This window comes from Procambarus clarkii, chromosome 33, assembly GCF_040958095.1.
Source record: "Procambarus clarkii isolate CNS0578487 chromosome 33, FALCON_Pclarkii_2.0, whole genome shotgun sequence".
NCBI lineage: Eukaryota > Metazoa > Arthropoda > Malacostraca > Decapoda > Cambaridae > Procambarus > Procambarus clarkii.
In genome coordinates, this window is record NC_091182.1 from 15,481,694 (window position 1) to 15,501,921 (window position 20,228).

The 20,228-nt window shown below is 39.8% G+C and overlaps 1 protein-coding gene and 1 long non-coding RNA gene across 2 annotated transcripts in view; one reads left to right on the forward strand and one right to left on the reverse strand.

Moving 5' to 3' along the window:
- The window catches only part of LOC138370860 (uncharacterized), a 300,961-nt gene that overhangs the window by 192,739 nt on the left and 87,994 nt on the right, over nt 1-20,228 (reverse strand). The gene's annotated exons all lie outside the window — the stretch shown is intronic.
- On the forward strand, nt 1,056-2,622 carry LOC123753345 (uncharacterized). Its single transcript, XR_011230211.1, has 3 exons — nt 1,056-1,811; nt 1,905-2,031; nt 2,398-2,622. It is a non-coding gene; the product is annotated as an uncharacterized lncRNA (long non-coding RNA).

The following is a 20,228-nucleotide window of genomic DNA, read 5'->3' on the forward strand; positions in this document are numbered from 1 at the left end:
GGCGGCGTCACCACATGGCGGACCCAACCCGGTGGAATACCAATTCTAACAGGGGCCTGTAATGACACCTCACTTACACTGCCCTGATTCCACCAATTGTCCATTGTCCATACAACACTAGACAGGATATTCGAACCACCTGTTACACCATGAGGCTCTGCCATCTGCCTCATGGGTGCCCACTGTCTCTGAGGCTTTTTTTTACTGGTCCTTCCGCACCTCATCGGCCCCAATTTCATGCAAATTGGGCCTAGACACAACCCAGGATGGCAGGAGTGCCATCCACACTGAGTAACAAGGTAATGACAGCGATTAACGGGGTTGGAGGTGGCAGGCTGCCACCTCCACCCAGCTACGTCCTCCTCCACTTGCTGCCCAGCTCAAACTGATGATTTCGCGGGTTAAAGGAACTCAAAATGCCCATATCTCCCCCCCCCCCCACCTTGTCTTGACCAATCAGCACGAAGCCGGCACAACTCAAGGTGCCGCTTCCAATCACAGCTGATCGCGCCAAAATTCAGCTAGGAGCAGAGATGCCTAACCCAATCACAGGCCTCACTCACCCTCAGGCGTCCCGTGACGTCACAAGGAGGGGGAGGCCTAAAGACAGTGGCGCAATGTCCCACATGGTGGGGGGGGGGGGGCAACGTTCACCCCTCTGTCTAACGGTCATAGAAAAGTACCTACTCACACCGCTCACTTTCAACTCCCATCCTATTTCACAGAAACAGGAAAATTTCTGTAATTCTCTCTACAGAGCCATCACAGACTTCTGACTAGTCTTAAATGATAGTCCATAGCAAGAGCTTTCATCCAACACCCCACAAGTGTATGTTAGTTTGAAAACTTCTTGACTTGAGTACCTAGAGCGACTAGCCTAATCTAGAAAACTAGGAAAACTAGCTGAGGGAATCTACATTCCCTAACAGTGATCATATCACCTCTTTTTCTTCTGTCTTCTAGTTTTGGCATATTTAATGCCTCTAACCTCTCCTCTTAGCTCTTGCCCTTCAGTTCTGGGAGCCACTTAGGGGCGCTAATTTCCGAAAATCTGAAGAAAAACGGAATATTTACGAAAAATACTACAACGTTCTGGCAACACTGGTGCAAACCGTTTTATGTTATCTTGAAAAATAACGTAATTAGAGTCAAATTTCCCGCTGCAACTTTCCCCAATCCGGTCCTCGTGGCCTGGGTGCGCCGTGGGGTATTGTGTCTTACGTTGTAGAAGTCTAATATTTCGTAATAGCGTGGAAAATAACGTGCTATGCATAAAACGAATATAAACTCACTCATTGGCAACAGTCTCGTGTGAGAGAGAGGGTGGGGTTGCTAGCTAAGTCAGTCACTCTGTGTGTCCCTGAGCTGATGAATCAATGTGGAAACGCTCTCACAATATCTCCCAGAACTATCGCTATTTGTGCTATTTTTACTGCAATATGATGTACCAAACGAAGAAGGGGAAAGCTAGATGCATGCGAGCTCTCCGTAGAAGGTATGAGATTGCCACAATGCGTAGATTACACATTCTGATGAGTGAGGATGAGGTAGCCACGAGTGGGAGGAGCTTGTTGCATCCCGCAACCCCCCCCCCCCCACACACTCTCACCCTCTGCCACCGCACATCTTGCACCTGCTACTCCAGATCTTGCACCTGCTACTCCAGATCTTGCACCAGTTATTCCAGATCTTGCACCTGCTACTCCAGATCTTGCACCTGCTACTCCAGATCATGCACCTGCTACTCCAGATCATGCACCTGCTACTCCAGTGCCACCTTCAGGACCCATATTTCTGACCAATTATATTAGGTTAGTATGTTTTAGTGTTATATTGTGATATTACTTCATAAATATTTGTACATATAAAACTGGTGGCAAATATTTTTTTTTATTATTAATTAGGCGATCTTCATGGAACTTGCACACCATATTGAACCCCTGCCTATCTACAAGGGTGCAAATTTTGAATGATATTAGTCAACATCAACCTCACCCAAAGGTGGCTGAACTTTGACCTTCGTTTGTGCAGGTAAATATTTTACAACTATATCTGACTTCACAGCCTTTATTTATTATTCAATTTACATGAAACTTGCATATTATATGTAAAGTTTATGCCTCTAAAAACACTGGTAGCTTTTCTTATCTACGTAGATTTATTGATTTTATAAATATTGATAAACTTCATTTTGTTGCATACGTTTTTTGGGAAACTTTAAAAATCTGTATTATTGCACTAAATACATCTGGGATAAAAATCCTATATTCAAATCTTTATTATATAGTAAGGTCATAGTTGTCATAGAAATGATTTCGGTTCACAATTGTGGGCTGTGAAAATAATTGAACATTGTTAAAAAATTGTCTAAATTTTTTTTTCTCCCTCTCTATTTAGGCGAGATGCTGAAACTTGGCCCAGTTGCAGCACCTTTCACGTGTATCAGGTTAATAAATTTTGAATGCCCTACAACAACTCTCTTATTTCCAAATTAAGCGCCCCTTAGTAGCATGTCTTTGCACCTTTTTCAGTTTATTGATGTGCTTCTTAAGATATTTGCACCACACAACCGCTGCATATTCTAGCTTTGGCCTAACAAAAGTCGTGAACAATTTCTTTAGTATATCGCCATCCATGTATTTAAAAGCAATTCTGAAGTTAGAAAGCATGGCATAGGCTCCTTGCACAATATTCTTTATGTGGTCCTCTGGTGATAGTTTTCTAACTAGAACCACCCCTAGATCTCTTTCTTTATCAGAATTCTTTAAAGAGTTCTCACATAATATATAGGTTGTGTGGGGGTCTATGTTCTCCTATTCCACATTCCATAACATGGCATTTATTAACATTAAATTCTATTTGCCAAGTGGTGCTCCATATACTTATTTTGTCCAGGTCATCTTGAAGGGCATGGCAATCATCTAAGTTTCTTATCTTTCCTATTATCTTAGCATCATCAGCAAACATGTTCATATAATTCTGTATACAAACTGGTAGATCATTTATGTAGACAATAAACATCACTGGTGCAAGAACTGAACCCTGTGGTACTCCACTTGTGACATTTCTCCAGTTCAAAACATTGCCTCTGATCACTGCCCTCATTTTTCTATCAGTCAGAAAATTTTTCATCCATGTTAGAAGCTTACCTGTCACCCCTCTAATATTTTCCAGTTTCCAGAACAACCTCTTACGTGAAACTCTGTCGAAAGCGTTTTTTAGGTCCAGTTAGATGCAGTCAACCCAACCATCTCTTTCCTGTAATATCTCTGTTGCTCGATCATAGAAACTGAGTAAATTTGATACACAGGATCTTCCAGATCGAAAACCATACTGTCTGTCTGATATTATATAATTTCTCTCCAGGTGTTCTACCCATTTAGTTTTAATTATTTTTTCCAATATTTTGACTATTACACTTGTCAATGATACCGGTCTATAATTAAGGGGGTCTTCCCTGCTTCCACTTTTGTAGATTGGAACTATGTTAGCCTTTTTCCACACATCAGCTACAACTCCTGTAAATAGGGATGCCGGAAAAATCAGTTGAAGAGGAATGCTGAGCTCAGGTGCACATTCTCTCAGAACCCATGGTGAAACTCCATCTGGACCAACTGCTTTGTTCTTATTTAGCTCCTTGAGCATTTTTTCCATTTTGTCTCTAGACACCTCTATGTGCTCTATGTTGTTCTCTGGAATTCTTATTGTATCTGGTTCCCTGAAGATATCATTTTGTACAAACACACTTTGGAACTTTTCGTTTTATGTTTCACACATTTCCTTTTCATTTTCCGTGAATCTATTTCCCATTTTCAACCTCTGAATATTATCCTTTATCTGCAATTTGTTGTTTATGAATTTATAGAATAGACCTGGTTCTGTTTTACATTTGTCTGCAATCCCTTTTTCAAAATTTCTTTCTGCCTCTCTCCTCACTGCTGTGTAGTTGTTTCTCGCATCTTTGTATCACTGGTATGTTTGGGGGTTTGGCCTCTTCCTGTATTGATTCCATTTTTGTGTCTTTTGGCCTCTGGCCCTCTCGCACTTTCTGTTGAACCAATCCTGTTTCCTAGTTCTGCTTCTCTGTTTTGGTATAAATGTTTTTGTGCCTTTATCATATATTTCACAAAACTTGACATATATCTCATTCACTTCCTTGACTAGCAACAAGTCTGTCCAGTTATACTCACAAAAAAATTGTCTAAGGTTGCCATAATGTCCTCTCCTAAAGTCAGGTTTTTCAATTGCATCGACCGTCATATTTTCTTCCAGATTATAACGCATTGCATACTTTATTCCCAAAAAGACATGGTCACTTTTACCTAAGGGAGGAAGGTATATTTCTTCCTCCTTCCATATATATATATATATATATATATATATATATATATATATATATATATATATATATATATATATATATATATATATATATATTAATATATTTTGGTAGCAGTCTTTCCTGTAGACATATATTATTAAATATGACCGAAAAAGTAAGATTAATAATTTTAATACGAATTTTCTCAATCTTTCGTACATTTCTTTTCACTGTTGGAGGTAAATCAAAAATCAATTCTCCAAAATTCATTTTTATTTCTAGTCTGACGCGACACGAGCGCGTTTCGTAAAACTTATTACATTTTCAAAGACTTTAGTTCACAAATACACAACTGAATAGAACTTACGCATCTCCGATTTTATATCTACATTTGAGTGAGGTGGAAGGGGTGATGTGGCATAAACACAAGACAGAACAAGATGTGGCATTAATAGGGTATTAATTTCATCAACACAAGACAGAACAAGAAGTGGTATTAATAGGGTATTAATTTCATCAACACAAGACAGAACACGAAACAATGGATATTGAATAGAAGTGTTTGTAGAAAGCCTATTGGTCCATATTTCTTGATGCTTCTATATTGGAGCGGAGTCTTGAGGGGGGTAGAATATAGTTGTGCAATAATTGGCTGTTGATTGCTGGTGTTGACTTCTTGATGTGTAGTGCCTCGCAAACGTCAAGCCGCCTGCTATAGCTGTATCTATCGATGATTTGTGTGTTGTTTACTAGGATTTCTCTGGCGATGGTTTGGTTGTGGGAAGAGATTATATGTTCCTTAATGGAGCCCTGTTGCTTATGCATCGTTAAACGCCTAGAAAGAGATGTTGTTGTCTTGCCTATATACTGGGTTTATTGCCTATATACTGGTTTTATATTATTGCACAACTATATTCTACCCACCTCAAGACTCCGCTCCAATATAGAAGCATCAAGAAATATGGACCAATAGGCTTTCTACAAACACTTCTATTCAATATCCATTGTTTCGTGTTCTGTCTTGTGTTGATGAAATTAATACCCTATTAATACCACTTCTTGTTCTGTCTTGTGTTGATGAAATTAATACCCTATTAATGCCACATCTTGTTCTGTCTTGTGTTAATGCCACATCACCCCTTCCACCTCACTCAAATGTAGATATAAAATCGGAGATGCGTAAGTTCTATTCAGTTGTGTATTTGTGAACTAAAGTCTTTGAAAATGTAATAAGTTTTACGAAACGCGCTCGTGTCGCGTCAGACTAGAAATAAAAATGAATTTTGGAGAATTGATTTTTGATTTACCTCCAACAGTGAAAAGAAATGTACGAAAGATTGAGAAAATTCGTGTTAGAATTATTAATCTTACTTTTTCGGTCATATTTAATAATATATATATATATATATATATATATATATATATATATATATATATATATATATATATATATATGTCGTACCTAGTAGCCAGAACGCACTTCTCAGCCTACTATGCAAGGCCCGATTTGCCTAATAAGCCAAGTTTTCCTGAATTAATATATTTTCTCCAATTCTTTTCTTATGAAATGATAAAGCTACCCATTTCATTATGTATGAGGTCATTTTTTTTTATTGGAGTTAAAATTAACGTAGATATATGACCGAACCTAACCAACCCTACCTAACCTATCTTTATAGGTTAGGTTAGGTTAGGTAGCCGAAAATGTTAGGTTAGGTTAGGTAGGTTAGGTAGTCGAAAAAGCATTAGTTCATGAAAACTTGGCTTATTAGGCAAATCGGGCCTTGCATAGTAGGCTGAGAAGTGCGTTCTGGCTACTAGGTACGACATTATATATATATATATATATATATATATATATATATATATATATATATATATATATATATATATATATATATTATATTATAAAGTATTCTGAGGAAACTACTCCAAGCTTGTACTAAAGAGGCACCCTTCTTGAGCCCGGATGGGCACATGTATAAGCAAGTAGATGGGGTCGCTATGGGTTCTCCCCTAGGTGTCCTGTTTGCAAACTTCTACATGGGTACCATCGAGCAAAAAGTCTTAGTCGACATGAACTTGAAACCGGCCATATACTGCAGGTATGTTGACGACATTTTTACACAGGTACCTGATGTCAGACATCTGCAGGAGCTGAAGGAGGCATTTGAGCAGAGTTCCGTGCTGCGTTTCACTTACGAGACGGAAAAGGATGGGAAGCTGCCTTTTCTAGATGTAACAGTCATGGAAAAGGGCGGAGGTTTCCACACTGCAGTCTACACAAAGGAAACAAACATAGGAATGTGCCTAAATGCCAACAGCGACTGCCCTGACAGGTACAAGAGGAGTGTTGTTAACGCATACGTCGACCGTGCTCTCAGCCACAGCTCAGAATGGAAGCAAGTCGACGAAGAACTCTGTAGGGTAAGGCAGGTTCTAGTCAATAACGGCTTCTCCAATGGTTTCATCGAAGACATCATAAGAAGGAAAGTGAAAAGCTATGCAACCTCCGAAGAGACAACTAACACAACACCTATACCCCCTATTAGACTATTTTACAGGAACTTCTTTTCCACAGCTCATAAAACAGAGGAAAGGGTCCTGAAAGATATTGTTAATAGAAACGTTATCCCTACAGACAAAAATCAGAGGATACAACTGACGATTTACTATAAAACCAGAAAAACGGCCAGCCTACTCATGAGAAACTCTCCAGACACGAAACAGAACGCTTTAAAAGAGACTAACGTCGTCTATGCCTTCAAATGCCCACTTGGGGACTGTAAGCTCCAAAAAACCCAGTATATAGGCAAGACAACAACATCTCTTTCTAGGCGTTTAACGATGCATAAACAACAGGGCTCCATTAAGGAACATATAATCTCTTCCCATAACCAAACCATCGCCAGAGAAATCCTAGTAAACAACACAGAAATCATCGATAGATACAGCGATAGCAGGCGGCTAGACGTTTGCGAGGCACTACACATCAAGAAGTCAACACCAGCAATCAACAGCCAATTATTGCACAACTATATTCTACCCACCTCAAGACTCCGCTCCAATATAGAAGCATCAAGAAATATGGACCAATAGGCTTTCTACAAACACTTCTATTCAATATCCATTGTTTCGTGTTCTGTCTTGTGTTGATACTTTTAATACCCTATTAATATCCTCTAATGCCACATCATCCTTCCCACCTTACTCAAATGTAATGCCACATCACCCTTCCCACCTCACTCAAATGTAGATATAAAATCAGGGAAACGCAAGTTCTAATCAGTTGTGTATTTGTGAAGTCTTTGAAAATGTAATAAGTTTTACGAAACGCGCCCGTGTCGCGTCAGACTAGAAATAAAAATGAATTTTGGAGAAGTGATTTTTGATTTACCTCCAACAGTGAAGCATAATGTACGAAAGATTGAGAAAATTCGTGTTAGAATTATTAATCTTACTTTTTCGGTCATATTCAATAAAATATATATATTATATATATATATATTATATATATATATTATATATATATTATATATATATACATATTATATATATATATATTATATATATATATTATATATATATACATATTATATATATATATATATATTATATATATATATTATATATATATATTATATATATATATATTATATATATATATATATATTATATATATATATATATATATATATATATATATATATATATATATATATATATATATATATATGGCCCTCCACACCGCCTGTCCATCCAGGTCGTTGTCCCTCCTCCCAGCAATCTTCATATTGACTGCTCCTGTTCTCCTTCTCCTGTTGAGACTGCAATGGCTGTCGCCCAGTACGATGCTGCTGGCACACCTGTCTATATCAGAAACATAAGCCTGGTTCCTCCTCTTCCTCCCCAGCAGGTGAGAAGGCATCAATCTCTTCCTCACCTTCCGACTCCGACTCTATCCCTGAATCCCCTTCCCATTTCGGTGGTTAAGTCCTCTGTCCCAAATATGGAAATTCCCTTGGCCCTCAATTTTCTCTTGGATGCTGCCCTTGATGAGGTGCGCTCCCCTGTTTCTGCCCCTCCTCTCCCTGATTGCCTTGACCGCACCTCTCCAATGCTGCTCTGGACCCTGTCAGTTCACCTCTGGTTCATCCTACCACTACCTTGACTCCATTGTTCTTGCTAGATTTACCTGTTCTTGATAGATTTACCTGTTCTTGCTAGATTTATCTATGCCCCATAACCCCAATTTCACTGATTCTGATCTTACTTAGTATACTGTTTTAATTTGCCTTTGTTTGACCCGTGTTCTCTATTTCTATTCTTTCTATTTTTGACAATGTTTATTCTTCATTTGAATATTCGTGTATTTTATGCCAACTTCTATGAATTCCAGCTTCGGATATCACGGTTTTCACTGCTTTTCGTCTGTCTCCAGGAGCCGATGCTTGGCACTTGTCCTGGTCACTTCCGTGGTTACGCCATTCTCTTCCCCCCTCCATTTTTTGCTATGGCCCATAACACTACTGCTCTTTTGATTCGTACTGATATTACCTTCGTTCCCATACTTTTCCAGTTGCACATTGAGTGTTCTGTGGCCCATATCTTTTGAGTAATTGGTATACAGTCTGTTCCATTTATCTCCCCCCAAATTTCCCACTTTCTCTTCCCGGTCTTAAACATCTTTTGGACTCTTTACCCTATGCTCCCTTTGGGTGATTTTACCTGTCGGCATACCCTCTGGGGCGATGTTCTGCACATGGGGCCGCCTTCCCGAAGGGTTCGTCCTCTGTTCTTCTCTTTCTCTTCTGAATTCTGGTGAACCCACTTATGTTGACACCTGCTTTTGCACCGTCTCCTGTCTTGATCTTTCTCTCCTGCCCCTGTTCTCTTTATTTAGATTTCACATAGCGGGTTCTTCGTGACCTCCATAACGGTAACCATTTCCCCATCCTTGTCACCTTTTTCTCTTTTCACCCTTCCGTCTCCGTCCCTAGGTGGCAATTTGACAAGGCTAACTAGAATCTATTCACCCTACATGCTACTCTTTTCGACCTCTCCGATCTGTCTCGCCCTCAAGCCTTACTCCTTTTTCATCACACCATATTAGACGCTGCCCTCTGCTCTATTCCTCGCTCTACCTCCCGAGGCATGTGGAAGTGCGTTCCCTGGTGGACTGCAGGCTGTGTTTCGGCTGTCTGCTGTAAGAGCGCAGCATAGAAGAAAGACAGATGCAGATAGATAGTTGTTTGTTTTCTTTCGTTTCACAAGGCGAGTGCGGTCCGTACGGCTAAACGTGTGAGTTTGAAATCTTTTGTCTCCACCATTACGACTGATACTCCTCTGCCCCAGATCAGGAAGAAAATATGTAAGATATCGGGTAAGTTTGTTCCAGATGTCTCGCCAGTCCTTCACTTCCATGGTTCTATTGTGGCGGATCCTGTGTCAGTCGCCACCGAACTGGGTTCCCCGTTTTTCGACTCTTGGCTCCAGTTCTAGTCTTCCTCCATCTTTCCTTATTCGTAAGCACCTTCATGAATCTTGTTCCATAGATTTTCACATGCATCTCCAGCTTCTCTATAATGATCCTTTCTCTCTTTGCAAACTCCAGTCTGCCCTGCCTCATTGCGGTTCTATGGCAGTACTGTCTAAACTCAATTATGGTTGTCGTGCTTACTCATCTGCCTCTCATTTTACTCTTTGCTGTCTTGATGCTCTGGACCACACTGGGTTATTCTTCAGCCCTGGTGCCTTGCGTTCGACTCCTACCCTAAGCCTTTATGTCGAAACAGGCATCCTGTCTCTACAGGATCGCTGTGATCGCTACTGTCTTCGCTACATTGTGCAGTCCCTACAACACCCTCCTCACTTTCACTTACGTCGTACTTTTCCTTGCACACTTTTCATCACACTCCCGCTTCATTTCCGACTTTACAGATGGGTCAAAGTCTGCAGATGGCATTTCTAGTTTGATTAAGTCATACTCTTGGAATATCAAAAAGGTATTTGTTTCTGGTGTGGTGCTCATGGGTTCTGTTACAACCTTCAATGAAGCTTTTAAGGTCAGAATTGGCATTACAGTTCAACATTTTATATATATATATAATACACATGAGAGGATGTGCAGTGACTTAATATCTAACATATTCAGAGATTTGAGTAGAGGTACCGAGTGATGTCTGGGGCCAGAGGTGGATATTGTCCTAATAGCAACTTTGTGTTGAGTAATTAGAGGATGTAAAGGATTTTGGGTAGTAGAACCCCAAGCACAAATACCATAGTTGAGATAAGGATAGATGAGGGAGTAATAGAGCGTCACCAGGGTAGGGCGAGGTACATAATATCTGATCTTAGAAAGAATGCCAACAGTTTTTTAAACTTTTTTTATATATTTAGAATGAGTCCCTGGAAATTCAGCTCGTGGTCAATGAGAATGCCAAGGAATTTGCCATCTATTTTGGATGTCATGTTCACAGAAAATGGTACCATCCGTTTTCTATGTGCGGCGGCTGAGACGCCAGAGAGAGAAGGTAAACAAGAGAGCGTACAGGACGCCCGCCAAGCTTGGTAGCTACTAGTCATGTAATCATATTAAGTATTAAAGTCAGTAACCAAGTCATGACTTTACATCAACCCTACAACCAAGACTTCCTCAGTAACACACAAACACCACATTGGCGACGAGGATGAACTGTGAACGCAGGTATTTGTTCAGTTTCAAACACAAGGGAGAAGCATGCTGCCTGGAGGAGGAAGAGAAGCTGTGAGCGCCATACCCGATGCTGTATGCTAACCGATGCTGTGTGCTAACCAATGCTGTGTGCTAAACGATGCTGTGTGCTAACCAATGCTGTGTGCTACCCAAGCTGTGTGCTACCCAAGCTGTGCTGAAGAAACTGTGTACTGAGGAATCTGCCGACGTTGTGTACGAAACGACGCATTGATGTGTACAAAACCTGATGATGTGGTTACGAAACGACGCTTCGTGCTACAAAATTCATCACACTGAACTGACTGCTGTACCAACTGCTGCACCAACTGCTGCACCAACTGCTGTACCAACTGCTGCTGTACCAACTGCTGTGCCAACTGCTGTGCTGCTGCTGTGAGTAGGAACAACACATGTACACAAGGGCTAGGTAAGAAGTCAGTTGCTGCTATATTGTGCACTGTTGTGAACTTTTGCATTAAAATGCTTGTGTGCTTTGCAAAATTAAAGTAATTACAGTGAATTCTTGACTAACATATACAGTGCAGTAAGTGTTTAATATTCTGAGGAACATTTAAGTGATAAGTTACATTTATTCAGTAAAAATGGCAAATATACCTCAGTTTCCTGCATTTGATCCTGACTGTGACCAGACAAACCTGTCACAGAGGTGGGTCAAATGGCTTAAAAGGTTTGAAAATTTGTTGATAGTTTCTGACATCAAAAGTGCTGAAAGAAAGCGTGCCTTTCTACTTCATTATGCAGGTGATAGAGTTTGTGACATCTTTGACACACTGAAAGACACTGGTGGTGCCAAAGATTATGACACTGCCAAAGCCAAATTAACAGAGCATTTCAAACCAAGGCAAAATACTGCAATGGAAAATATGCATTTCAGGAGAGCAAAACAACTCTCCAATGAAACTGTGGATCAATACCACACACGTCTGCAGGGTTTAGCAGCCCATTGTGAGTTTGCTAATGTTGACAAAGAAATCAAACAGCAAATAATTGAAACATGCACATCTACACGTCTCCGTCGAAGAGCTCTAGAACTTGTTGATGATGAAAGTTCTCTTACCAAGATACTGGATATTGCTCGTCGAATGGAAGATGCTGCACGTGATGCTCGTGTCATGGAGTGCAGTGCTAATAACGGTTCTGCCACTGTTACTAACAGTGATGAGGTACGTAAGGTTCAGGGAGGACACCGTGATCAAAGAAGATATCATGGCAAACCTAACAGTAAATTTAGCCGAGAACCACATCACAACTGGGGTCAAGGAACAAGGCTCAAGCAGTCACAACGACCCACATCAGAGGGTGTCAACAATAAATGTTACAATTGTGGAGGAGACTACCCACACCAAGATAATGTTTGTCCTGCTCAATGTAAGAAGTGCTATGAGTGTGGAAAACTAGGTCATTTTGGTGCTATGTGTCGTTCTGCACTAAAGAAACCACAGTCAATGAATAAAAGCACTGTACGAGGATCAGGTCATAGGGGTCGAGGTGGTAAACACAATATTGCACCTCATATCCAGAATGTTAATAATATACAAGACAACATTTCATTACAACCAGTCTCAGATGACAGTGAATGTGATTATACTTATGGAGTACAAGCAATCACAGAATGGAATGATCTTCCAAACAACCCAGAGACATGTGTATACATTGCTGGTATTTGTCTCAAGGTTCTCATTGACACTGGATCAAACATTGACACCATTGCTGAGTGCCACTATGAGAAATTTAAAAAACAGTTCCCAAAGCTTGAGAACTATAATGGCAAAGCCACTGCCTATGCTTCAAAGGTAGCCTTGCCAGTGATTGGAACTTTCACTGCAGAGATTAAGTCAAAGAATGCAATGCTCATTACTACATTCCATGTTGTTAGGAATGCAAAGGAGTCTTTACTCAGTTACAAGACTTCAACCAAATTGGGGCTACTTCAGCTTTCTAATGCTGTAGCAGTGGAATCTGCAAACAATGTTGATGGTATTGTTGCTGAATTTTCTGATCGATTTAAATCCATAGGTTGTTATACTGATAGCAAAGTACATCTGCATATCAACCCAGATGTAATTCCAGTTGCCCAACCACATCGCCGACAACCATTCCATACTCGCAAGAAAGTCGATGCCGAACTGGATAGGCTGATGGAACTAGATATCATTGAACCAGTAACAGGCCCAACACCATGGGTAAGCCCAATTGTCACTCCACCAAAGCCGAAGAATCCAGATGAGATACGCATTTGTGTGGACATGCGTGTTCCCAACAAGGCAATAATGCGTGAACGCCATCCTACACCGACTGTAGATGATATGATCTACCGCTTGAATGGTGCAACTATATTCAGCAAGTTAGATTTAAACAAGGGCTATCATCAGCTTGAACTTGATGATGAGAGTCGCTTCATCACAACGTTTACGACACATCGAGGTCTGTATAGGTACAAGCGCCTGAGTTTTGGTATTAACAGTGCTGCCGAGGTATTCCAGCACATCATCAGCCAGGTATTGCAAGATATACCTAATGCTGACAACATGTCTGATGACATCATTGTTTATGGCCGTACCCAAGCTGAACACGACAAAGCTCTTCGTGCAACATTGCAACGCTTACGAGAAAAGAATTTGACGCTAAGCCGAGCAAAGTGTGAGTTCAATCAACATAAAATTGAATTCTTTGGACATGTACTTAGTGACAAAGGTCTGTCTCCAGATCCTAAGAAAGTTGCAGATATCAAGAATGCTGCACCTCCTTCAACGTCCACTGAAGTACATAGTTTTCTGGAAATGGCAAACTACTGTTCTCGCTTCATTCCAGATTTTGCTACCATTACGAAGCCTCTACGTGAGCTCCTGAAGAAAAATGCATCATGGTACTGGAGCGATATCGAGCAAAATGCATTTGATGCTGTGAAAGATGCACTAGTAGAGAATGCGACTGCTGCATACTTTGATCCATCAATGGACACTGAGTTAACGGTGGATGCTAGTCCTGTTGGTTTAGGTGCTGTTTTAGCCCAACACAAACCTGGTCAACCAGATTCCCGAGTAGTAATTGCCTACGCCAGCCGTTCTCTCACAGATGTTGAGCAACGATACAGTCAGACAGAGAAGGAAGCTCTTGCTCTTGTATGGGGCTGTGAACACTTCAATGTGTATCTGCTTGGTGCACCCTTCACCACGATAGTCACTGACCACAAACCGTTGGAGACCATCTTCAATAATCCAAAGTCCAAACCACCAGCTCGCATTGAGAGATGGGCTCTTCGTCTGCAACCATACAACTTTACGGTGAAATACAAGCCGGGTGCAGGCAATCCCGCTGATTACATCAGTCGACATCCTGCCAACAGTTTCACCATCACCAAGCATCAGCAAGTTGCCGAGGAATATGTACACTCTGTAACCTGTGATGCAGTCCCTAAGGCTCTTACTCTTGATGAAATCCGTACTGCAACCCTAGAGGACCCAACTCTGCAAGCAACAGTGGATGCATTGACTAAGAAAAAGTTTCCACGCATCCCACCCTCAGGAGTTGACCAAGATGCATTCAAAGCACTTGAACGCATCCAGACAGAATTAAGTGTTACGCAACAACGCGACACTGTGCTGCGAGGTACTCGTATCGTGATTCCAGCTGTTCTCCAGCAACGTGCTCTGAAGCTTGCACATCAAGGACACCAAGGTCTTGTTAGGACGAAACAGCTGCTACGAGAAAAGGTGTGGTTTCCTGGCATTGATCGTCAAGCAAAGGATATGCATGATGCCTGTGTCCCTTGCCAAGCTGCAGTGGATACTTCAAGACCAACACCTCTACAACCTTCACCACTACCTGCTGCACCATGGACGGAAGTATCGATGGACTTCTGTGGACCACTACCAACTGGAGAGTACTTGATGGTAGTCATTGATGATCACTCACGTTATCCAGAAGTAGAAATCATCACTTCCACATCTGCAAAGGCTGTCATCCCGAAACTCGACAAGATCTTTTCAAACTTTGGCATTCCCGAAGTTGTCAAGACAGACAATGGACCGCCATTCAATGGACAAGACTTCGTCAACTTTTCTGAGCATATTGGATTCAAACACCGCCGTGTGATGCCACTACATCCTCAAGCAAATGGAGAAGTTGAGAGATTCATGCAACCTCTCATGAAAGCGGTACGCTGTGCTCGTGCCGAAGGACGATCCTGGAAACAAGCTATGTATGCTTTTCTCAGGAACTACCGTGCAACACCACATGGAACACTGGGCAAGTCGCCTGGCGAACTTTTATTTGGACGTCCTATGAGAATCGCACTACCCGTTATGCCAGCCGAGGTAACGGATAAACGTCTCGCTCAGAAGGATGCACTAGCCAAGGGCAAAATGAAAATTGCTCATGATCAACGTGCAAAGGAACAGTTCATAAAGGTTGGAGACACTGTTCTCGTTAAAAAGAAAGAGGGAAAGTTAGATATGCCGTATGATACAAAACCATATAAAGTGATTAGTGTAAAAGGAACTATGGTAACAGCTAGTAATAGAGATCATAATATAACACGTAATATGGCTTATTTCAAAGTGATTCCAACTAGTGTAGAAAATGATGAAGTGCAAAGTCGTGCAAAAGAAAAAGAAAAAAATAGTTATAACCCGACAAACAATTCATCAAGGGATGTTATTGCATTTAAGGACTCTCGTCCTAAACGTCAAGTTAAACGCCCTACACGATTTGATGATTAATTGTGTTCCTATGTAATGAAAAGTATTTACTTATTATGCTAAACTAAATTTAATATTGTTTGAATAAAGCAGATATCTCATTCAATATTTTGTAACTTTGTATTACAGTTTCTTTCATGTTTGTTTAACATTGCATATGTATTTTTAACATTGAAATCCTTTGTGGAAAAGATTAAGTTGTTTAAATTCTTTGTGTGCTTAATTAATGTTAAATGTATGCAGTATCTCTTGATATGGTAATAACTTACTTTGTGTCAATAACTTTGCTTTGTGCTACAAGCATGGTAGACATCCTGTATTCATTCTTTTTAAAGAAAAGGAGGGATGTCATGTTCACAGAAAATGGTACCATCCGTTTTCTATGTGCGGCGGCTGAGACGCCAGAGAGAGAAGGTAAACAAGAGAGCGTACAGGACGCCCGCCAAGCTTGGTAGCTACTAGTCATGTAATCATATTAAGTATTAAAGTCAGTAACCAAGTCATGACTTTACATCAACCCTACAACCAAGACTTCCTCAGTAACACACAAACACCACAGGTAGTAGAACCCCAAGCACAAATACCATAGTTGAGATAAGGATAGATGAGGGAGTAATAGAGCGTCACCAGGGTAGGGCGAGGTACATAATATCTGATCTTAGAAAGAATGCCAACAGTTTTTGAAACTTTTTTTTATATATTTAGAATGAGTCCCTGGAAATTCAGCTCGTGGTCAATGAGAATGCCAAGGAATTTGCCATCTATTTTGTTACAAATTTTGGTATTATTTATCCTGAGATTTATTTGATTTGAGGATTTATTGCCAAACAAAATATAGAAAGTTTTGTCAATGTTGAGGGTGAGTTTGTTGGCAGTTCGCCAAAGATGGACTTTATTTAGCTCAGTATTCACTGTGACATTTAGAGCAAGGGGGTCAGGACTGGAGTAAATGAAAGTTGTGTCGTCAGCAAATAGAATTGGTTTGAGGTGTTGGGAGGCCTTTAGAAGGTCATTAATGTAGATGAGAAAGAGGAGAGGGCCAAGTATGCTGCCCTGAGGAACACCAATGTTGATGGGTAGGGTGGGAGAAATTGAATTATTCACAGAAACGTACTGGAGTCTGTCAGTAAGATAAGATTTGAGGTATTGCAGGGCCCGTTCTCACACAAGACAGCACATATATGACTTAATGCTTAAAGTCAATATGTTGAATATGAATTAGTAAATATGTGATATATTCCCAGTTACTTTTTTTACCAAGGCCCAAACTCTTCCTCACGTACCAATTTACGTGTCACAGTACCCGTCCGTCAACATAGATAGCAGAATATTCGTGATTGGTTCAATTATAATGAAAATTGTAGTTTTCAGGTCCCACACGGGTTGTGAAATTTACCTACCATTGTCCATGCTCTTAGAATATTACAGATCAGCTACTTCCTATTGAAGGCTCGTAGTTTTGTTTTGAGAAATATTAGTTGTTCTTAGTAAATTATAATAAGCACTAAAAATTATTACATAGAATAACAGTCCTTCACCAATCAATATTATATACCATAGTTTGTGCTTTACAAATCTTTAAAGGATGTTTTGTAGGAACGCTAACAGAAAACGATGTTACGTTGGAATGTCTATGGGGTAAACTACTGCAAACAGAACGGTATTGTGTCTACTATACCAACTATAGCTAGGATGGGTATATTGTCACCTACCGCCTGTTAGGTGGGAAAGGGGTCCAATACCATCCACATGATGGGTATGAGGGTCACATCCACCCACAGGATGAGTATGGGGATCACATCCACCCACAGGATTATTAGATTAAGGACCGGCCCGAAACGCTGCGCGTGCTAGTGGCTTTACAAGACTGTAATTACCATAATTGTATCCTCACATTCCTTATGTACATTCTTGTATATGCATAAATAATAAATAATAAATAAATAGGAAGGGTATGGGGTCCAATACCACCCACAGGATGAGTATGGCGTCCACTACAACCCACAGGATGGGTATGGGGCTCCAACCACCCATAGAATGGGTATGGGGCTCCAACCACAAATAAAATGGGTATAGGGTCCAATAACACCCACTGGATGTGTATGGCGTCCATTGCCGCGCGTCGAGCTCGAAAACCGCAGCATTCATCTCAGAACCATGCCTATTTCACACAGATTCCTTAATAAACGTAAGAGTTTTATATGTCACAAGAAAGATAGAAATATAAGCTTCATTCTAAATACCTTACCATGGGCATATTTAAATTTAAAGCGAAGATACGTGTACTTTTATAATAGCCGAGCTTTAACCCCGGACAGATTGATCGACCGAGCAACTCTCTCTCAGAACAATGTTTATTTCACGTGAATTCATTAATAAACATATATGTTTTATATGTCTCAAGAAAGGCAGACATATAAGCTTCACTTTAAACACTTTACCATGGACATATTTAAAGTTCTAATGAAGATACATGTATTTTAAAAATTACGGAGCTCCCACCCCATACAGACTGAACGACAGAGCAACTCTCTCTCAGATCAATGTTTATTTCACGTAAATTCGTTAATAAACACAAATGTTTTATATGTCTTAAGCAAGATAGAAATAAGAGATTCATTTTAAATACATTACAATAGACATATTTATAGCTCAAGTGAAGATACATATGTTTTTATAGTAGCGCTCAGTAGCTTGTCGGGCATGGAGTGCAGACGCCTACACACTTGCAGATATATTGTATAATTAACAAAGATACGTTAATAAAACCTAAAATCTTATATGCCTCCAGAAAGACCGAGATATGAACATTATTATGATTTCACCAAATGAAATATATCATGTTCGAGAACAAAGATATATCAATTTTAAATTAAGTTTCGACTCTTGCTCGGGCAAGAGAGAGGGAGCGACTCTCGCCCTATCTATTGGAGATTCTGTCCAATAAAGACCCAAAGCTACTCAAACCCTCCTAGCATTATTTAAGTAATGAAGTAATATGGTATATTTACTATAATGTGGGTGCTGAATGCAGAACATGAGAAAACATATATTTACTCCAAACTAATATAATTTCATTATGAAATAAGTAAATAAGTAGCATCAAAGGAAGTCGAGGGTCCAAGCGTCAATGTTGTGGAGCGACTTATCCAAGATATATCGTTGTCTGGAAAGTGTTTGTTGGCATATCCAGTTGTCGCACTTCTCTGCACAAATTATCACAAATTTAAATTATAATGTTAACAAGTAGAATACGTATTTTTAATAAAATCTAACATAACTAGCCAGAAAACATTTAACATTTATTAAAAAAATATATGTTTGGAAGTTAAATCGACTTCATAGGACAATAGTTTTGTTATATATACTCGTTATTCGTTGACATGCGTTCGCTACTTAAACTACCATGTACTGTACTTATGTAAAATCTCCCATGTCTCTTCGCTCATCTCACCGAACCCTACAGGCTCTTTGATATATTGTTTAATTAATTGAGATTCACAAATAAAGCTTATAATTGTATATGTTATAAAAAAGGCAGAGCTTATTTTAGTTCATTTATTATGCACCCCATACCCATCCTATGAGCGATAGTGGAGTGTTACAGAGGCACATAATGGGCTCAGGGACTGAGCCCCACAATTCATATAGCCAAGCAAGTTATAATCTTGATAAGCTAGTTACAAAAGTCAATGCACATTGTCACATCAACAATGGGCTCGAGTCCGACCACAAGTACCGTTTATAATTTAAGCAACTGACATATATGGAGGGCTAGTGTCACAATTGATATGTTTATCCTACACATAACCCCCTCTCCCCCATCCAATGGGCAGCGGTGGATAGGTTACAATCAAGTCTTTTTTTGCGTTTTATTCAGAGATTAGATCTTATTGGGTGAGGATAGATATTCATATTTTAAAGAAGGCTTCTTGGCTGATGCTCTCCATTGATGGAAAATATACAACCTTTTGAAAATCAATGTTAGTTTGATCTAGATATTGTAATTAACGAAAGTATTTATGTCATCTGAAAGGTAGAAATATAGGCTACATTTAAAATCCTTTGTCATAAATATAACTGAAGTAAAAACGAAGATATATGCGTTTTGATAGTTACTTGATGGCTAGCTCTGAGAGTGTGAAGCCCTGCACACCAGCCAATAAATTGTATAATTAGTTTCCATATATTTTAATTAATCTTAAAAATCTATATGTCAGAAGAAAGGAAGATGTAGCCGTTAATGTGACAACATTTAAAAATATATATATCTTAAGTTAAATGAATAATACCACCTTATTGCCGGTGTCCGGACACATGAAAATTACCTAGGTATCAGTATCCAGCCAGGCGGGGATCACAGGCTGCACAATACTGATAAATTATGTAATGCACTACTTGTGGTCGATCTCGAACCCATTTATGATGTGACGACTTATAGTGAATTTTGTAACAAGCTCATCAAGATTGT